This window comes from Heloderma suspectum, chromosome 3 (genome assembly GCF_057233095.1).
Source record: "Heloderma suspectum isolate Gila_16-S chromosome 3, 16-S_ref, whole genome shotgun sequence".
Taxonomy (NCBI): domain Eukaryota; kingdom Metazoa; phylum Chordata; class Lepidosauria; order Squamata; family Helodermatidae; genus Heloderma; species Heloderma suspectum.
Window position 1 is genome coordinate 73,757,692 of NC_139460.1, and position 5,558 is coordinate 73,763,249.

The window sequence follows — 5,558 nt, forward strand, 5'->3', positions numbered from 1 at the left end:
GGGTATATCTTCCCCCTTCTCCCTTGCTTTTCGCTTCCCTTCTTTCCTCAGCTACTTGTAAAGCCTCATCTCCACCCCTAGCTGAACATAAGAACAGCCATGCTGGATCAGACCAAGGGTCCATCTGGTCCAGCATTCTGTTCACAAAGTAGCCAACCAGCTGTTGACTGGGAACCCATAAGCAGGGCATGAATGCAACAGCACCCTCCCACCCACATTCCCCAGCAACTGGTGTACATAGGCTCACTGCCTCTGGTACTGGAGGTAGCACATAGCCATCAGGACTAGTAGTCATTGATAGCCTTTTCCTCCAGGAATATTCAAGCTGCAGCCACGGCTTGGCATATTGACTGAACCCAGGCAGAGGGGGTTGTGTGAAGGTTAAACAACCCTTGTATAATCCATGGCCTGTTCTAGGGTTATGTGAGGGTTCTTTAACCCTCACACAATCCCGACCACCTGGGTTCAGATGACATGATAAGCCGTGGCCATAGCTTGAATATTAAAAAACCACCCATCATGCAAAGTAGCCCACCATGGCTTAAACAAGCTACTGTAGGCTGCGGTAGTTGTGAGAACCAGATCCCTGAACATCTACAGTTCTATCTAGGCTGGGGATGTATGAACCCCGCTATGTCCAGTCTGTGGGGGGGACCATGGCAGGGAAATCCGGGCCACCTGGGGCTCCATGGATTCCCCTGGAGCCTTGCCACATCTGTCAGATTTCACGCGGTGGCTCACCCGGGACTCTTCTTCCCATGCCGGCTGTTAAGGAAACCCTTGGTAGCCGGTGTGGAGAAGAAGAGCCTTGGCGGCACTCTTCTTCCTTGAGAGGAAGCCAGGGTGAGAGCACTGGGGTTGGCTGCTCCAAGGCCCTTCTTCTCCACGCCGGCTGTTAAGGAAGCCCTTGACAGCCAGTGCAGGGAGGAAAGGCCTTGGTGGCATTGACAGTGCTGGAAATCCACCCTGTGGGAAATCCAACAGACACAGAGGTGGGTGGGGTTGGTCTGTTGTGGACTTTGCAGGTTGGATTCTTAAGAATCTGGCCTGATTTGACTCCACAGTGGATTTCTCCACAATTCCAAATCTAGGGTTCTGAACATGCTGGGGTTCTGCAATATTTCAGCAGCTGCCCAACCCTGTGGCCCCTCACTTGAGACATTGCTTGGTGGGGAATTCACAATGGAATGTGACATTACCAGTCATTATGGATTACCAGTCATTATGGAATATTATCAAGAGAAACAAAACTCCCATAGTGGGAGCTATATGTTCCTTTAGAGCCACAAGTGAATGACAGGTGACCTACAGTCCTGTTGCCATGGTGTCAGGGATGCAGTCCCACTTACAAGAAGTTCAGGAAGTCTCACAAAGAGACAGGGAATTCTTGTGAGATTGTTCTGGTTGCAGTACTATATATGGCAGATGCGGGTGGACTATAGGAGGCCAGTGAGAAGATAATTCAGGCCTTTTCTCTACTGCTCGGAGAGAGCTGAGCAGCAGGAGGTGTTGTCAAATGCTTGTTAAGTCCCCTCACTCCATTTCTGAGGCCAAGGGAAGGAGAATCCCAGAGGGCCAAAGTAGGAGCCAGGACAGAGGCTTTAAACATCCTTGCCATAGCTGGACTAATCATAGGGTGCTACAGAAGATAAAGAATTTTCTCCACTCCCAGCTGTCATAAACTACAATGGTAAATTTGAGGGAGAACAAAAATTGCACCCTGATCCCCTAAAATGCTATTTGGCAAATCCCCCCGTGTCTTGAAAAGTCCAGAAATAACTACTCCAAACTGTTGGGTGGCTGTCTATGCACCACCAGCCTCTCAGTATTTGTGGGGCCATTTTAAATATTTGGATGTCAAACTGATAGTGGGACTAGGGATGGAGGTGCTGCTAATGGTTGCTAATTTCTACTCATCTGCCTTTCTTCCTGGCAGAAGGGAGGATATGTAAGTGACATTATATTGTTTTATTACCCCTCTTCAGTATCATTGGCTACCACTGGCAGAGTAGGTGGGGAAACACAGGATGTATGTGAGCTTCCTGCCAATACATTTTTTTTTACCATTTATTTATTTAGCAGTGGGCCATAGGCCATTCACATATACAGAACAAGTAAACTAAAACATATTAGCACAGATAGAGCATCAGGTCAAAATCTAAAATGGTTAAAACTAAAATATATTCACAGAATATTATTTAAAATTCATTTAAATACAGAACGCGGCGGCTTGCCTGATTAAAGGCAGCCGCCTTCGAGATCACATCACTCCAGTGCTGAAGGAGTTGCACTGGTTACCAGTTGTTTTCCGGGCCAAATTCAAGGTGTTGGTTTTGACCTTTAAAACCCTATATGGTTCCGGGCCAGCCTATCTTAAAGAGCGCCTCCAGCAGCACCAGACAGGCCGCTTAACAAGATCAGCCTCGGATGGCCTTCTCTCTGTCCCATCAGCCAGGACAGCTAGACTGGTGGAGATGAGGGAGAGGGCCTTTTCTGTGGTGGCCCCCACTCTGTGGAACTCCCTCCCTAGGGAACTCCGTCATGCCCCCACTTTAATGAGCTTCCGTCGTGCATTAAAAACGTGGTTGTTCAGGCAGGCATTTGGGGTGGGTTAGGGTATTTTAGAAAATTTTTTTATTGTGGAATTTATTGTTTTAAACCGTTTTATTGTATGTTGTACATCGCCCAGAGTGGCTGGGTGACCAGCCAGATGGGCGATTAATAAATTTAATAATAAATAAATAAATAAAATAAATTTGAATTCATTTTAAAATATACTGCTTCCACATTTAAATTAATAATTATTATCTGAAAGTTAAAACAGCTAAAAATACCATTAAAACAAGGCATCCCCAAAACAGTCAACTGCATTCTCAGAAATGAATTTTGTTTTGTATGAATTTTCAATGCTGCCAAAGCAAAGAGAGAGACCTTGTGAGTTACAGTAGGATCTTTATCAGATAAAAGATGGAAAATCTCTGGAACAGTGTTGCAATACAGATAAGACAAAATAAAACCCAGAAATTTAGACCTTGGTTCAGAGCATAAAGGGCAGGACAGCAAATAATGTGGTAGATCTTCAGTCTCTAGAGCATCACAGATATATAAATGTTGAGCCAGAAGAATTTGAGAATATCTCCCATCAATCATTGCTGTTGGCATAGTTTGAAAACAAAGAGCTGTAAAAACTTGCCTAAGTTTTGGGAAAGTTCCTTAATAAAAAAACAGGAGACATTTATCAACATTCGTGTTGGTCAATTTATTATGCCACAACTACTCTCTATCAATTGAGTCAAAGGCCGCAGCTAAGTCGATAGAGGCAACGTGAGAATGTTTAGTAAGTCCTGCAGTGCCTTGCTGGGCTAAAAAATAAAGAGTCAAGCAATGACCAATAGTACTACTTTGGCCTTTCCTGAAACTGGCCTGTTCTGAATAGATAATACTATTAGAAGACTCCCAATCCTCCAGCTTGTTTAATAACATTTTACAATATAGCTTACAGTCAATGTCCAAAAGACTTACTGGTCAATAATTATTAGGATCTATCACCCTTCTTGTATATCAGGACAACAATACCCTGTTTCCAACCAACTGGGAATATACCTGTACTGTTAATTTGAGTAAACACTTTGGCTAATATTGGAGCCCACCATTCGGGAAAATACTTGTATATTTCTGGGGGCATCATGTTTTCTCCTGGGGCCTTGCCCAGAGTTAGGGATGCAATGAGATTCTTTATGTCAGTTACAGTAACAGGGGGCCAATGAGGTAAATGGCTTCAGGAGCAGTGGGGGAGTTAGTTCCCACAAGGGTGGATCCATAAAGCGTACTGAAATGAGTATGCCATTCACTTGCTGATATTTGCCCGACTATTAATGTCAAACTGCACCCATACTGAAGGAAACAATATCCCTAAACAGGGACTCCTTCTTTTCCATTACACCCTAGGTGTTGCCATTGCCATTTAGCATGTATCTCCTTTTTTGTTTTAAAAGTGCCTTGTAAGATGACCTCAGAGACATTAAGTAGTCTGGAGAGATAATAACTTTATTTCTAAATGCCTGGCAAGAGTGATTCATTAATATTTTCCTGGAAACTCTGCATTCTTGGTCAAACCATCTATTGATTACTAATCTATTAGGATTGAACTGTTTATTACAAACCAACTTGGGTCTAAGATTTTGGATAGTGGTTTGATAAGCATGTAAACAATCTGAATCAGAGTCCAAGATTCTGTGGTGAGGCAATTTAAAAGTAATGCTCTCCAGTGTCTGAGAAATCGAGGACCCGAGGTTGATTGACCAGCATATTCTCTGTTCTCCGAAATGAACTCCATCCAAGTTTTGGAAGGAATGAGGGGGACAGGGATTTAGGAGATCAACTGTTAGCAACAAGGGGAAGCGATCACTTTCAACCCTGTTGTCAACCTCGATTTTTTTTATGTCAGGCAGTACATTGACAGAAACTGCCTGATAATCTATTGTACTGGCACCCCTGTTAGTCAAATAGGTATGAGTGCCCATAGTCTTATCGTAACAGGTTCCATGCAAGCACTGTAGGTTATGCAATAATAAAACGTCTCGGAACCTCAACCTTGACTTATTTATAGTTTTATCCTGGGAAACTCTATCTATAAGCAAATGTTGGGAGCTTTCTCCATAATTGGTGCCATCCACTTGTGTAAACAGGTCAAACCCAATTCTTGCATTAAAATCCCCACATAGCAGAAATCTTATATTGGGATACTGGAACTCCAGAGGGGTCAAGGTTTCAGATAAGCTATTCCAAATGCTATTAGGACCTAAATCCCTTGACAGGGTAGGTGGAAAATAGACATTTATACAGATGAAGGAGCCTATATACTTTCCCTTTAAAAAAAGGACCTGTATATACTGCTGAAAAATGCTATTCAATGATCGTATGTCAGCTTGCAAATCAACTGAAATGAATATAGTAACACCACCACTACCATGACCTTTTACACTAGTTTTTACAGCTGGGACAGAAAATTAATGAAAACCCTGAAGGGATGGTAGATTAGTTTCATGAGCCCATGTTTCCTGTAAACAAAGAATCTTAATTTTTTATAGATAAATTGCAAAATCTGCATCATAAAACTTATTTCCTGAGCCCATGATATTCCAAGAAAGTACATGTAATTGCCAGGCTGTTGTAATTGTACCTATATCTTCATTACTATATATGTACCTGTTACCGGAAAGTAAACGTTGTACCGGGGCTCCTGCTAAGACAAAGTCAGCCACTCTTTGATTGGAGGGGGCATCCTTATTGACCAGTGATTTCCTCATAATATTAAGCATTAAGATGAATGGTGGCTGGATTCTCCTTTTAAATATACATTACTATTAATTATCATTCATATAGCATTATCGATCTGTAGAGGGTTTTAAATCCAGTTCACCCTCACAATAATGTGTGATGTAGGGGGGACTACTATTCCTGTTCTATTGGTAGGAAATGGAGTATGAATATAGTGATTTAAGGCCCAATCCTATGCATGTTAGACAGAATAAAGCCCTACAACTCCCAGCTAGGGA

General features: G+C 42.6%; 1 pseudogene; it reads right to left on the reverse strand.

Annotated features, from left to right (window-relative positions):
• Positions 1-3,944: 3,944 nt before the first annotated feature.
• Positions 3,945-5,135, reverse strand: LOC146349798 (uncharacterized; annotated as a pseudogene).
• Positions 5,136-5,558: the final 423 nt, after the last annotated feature.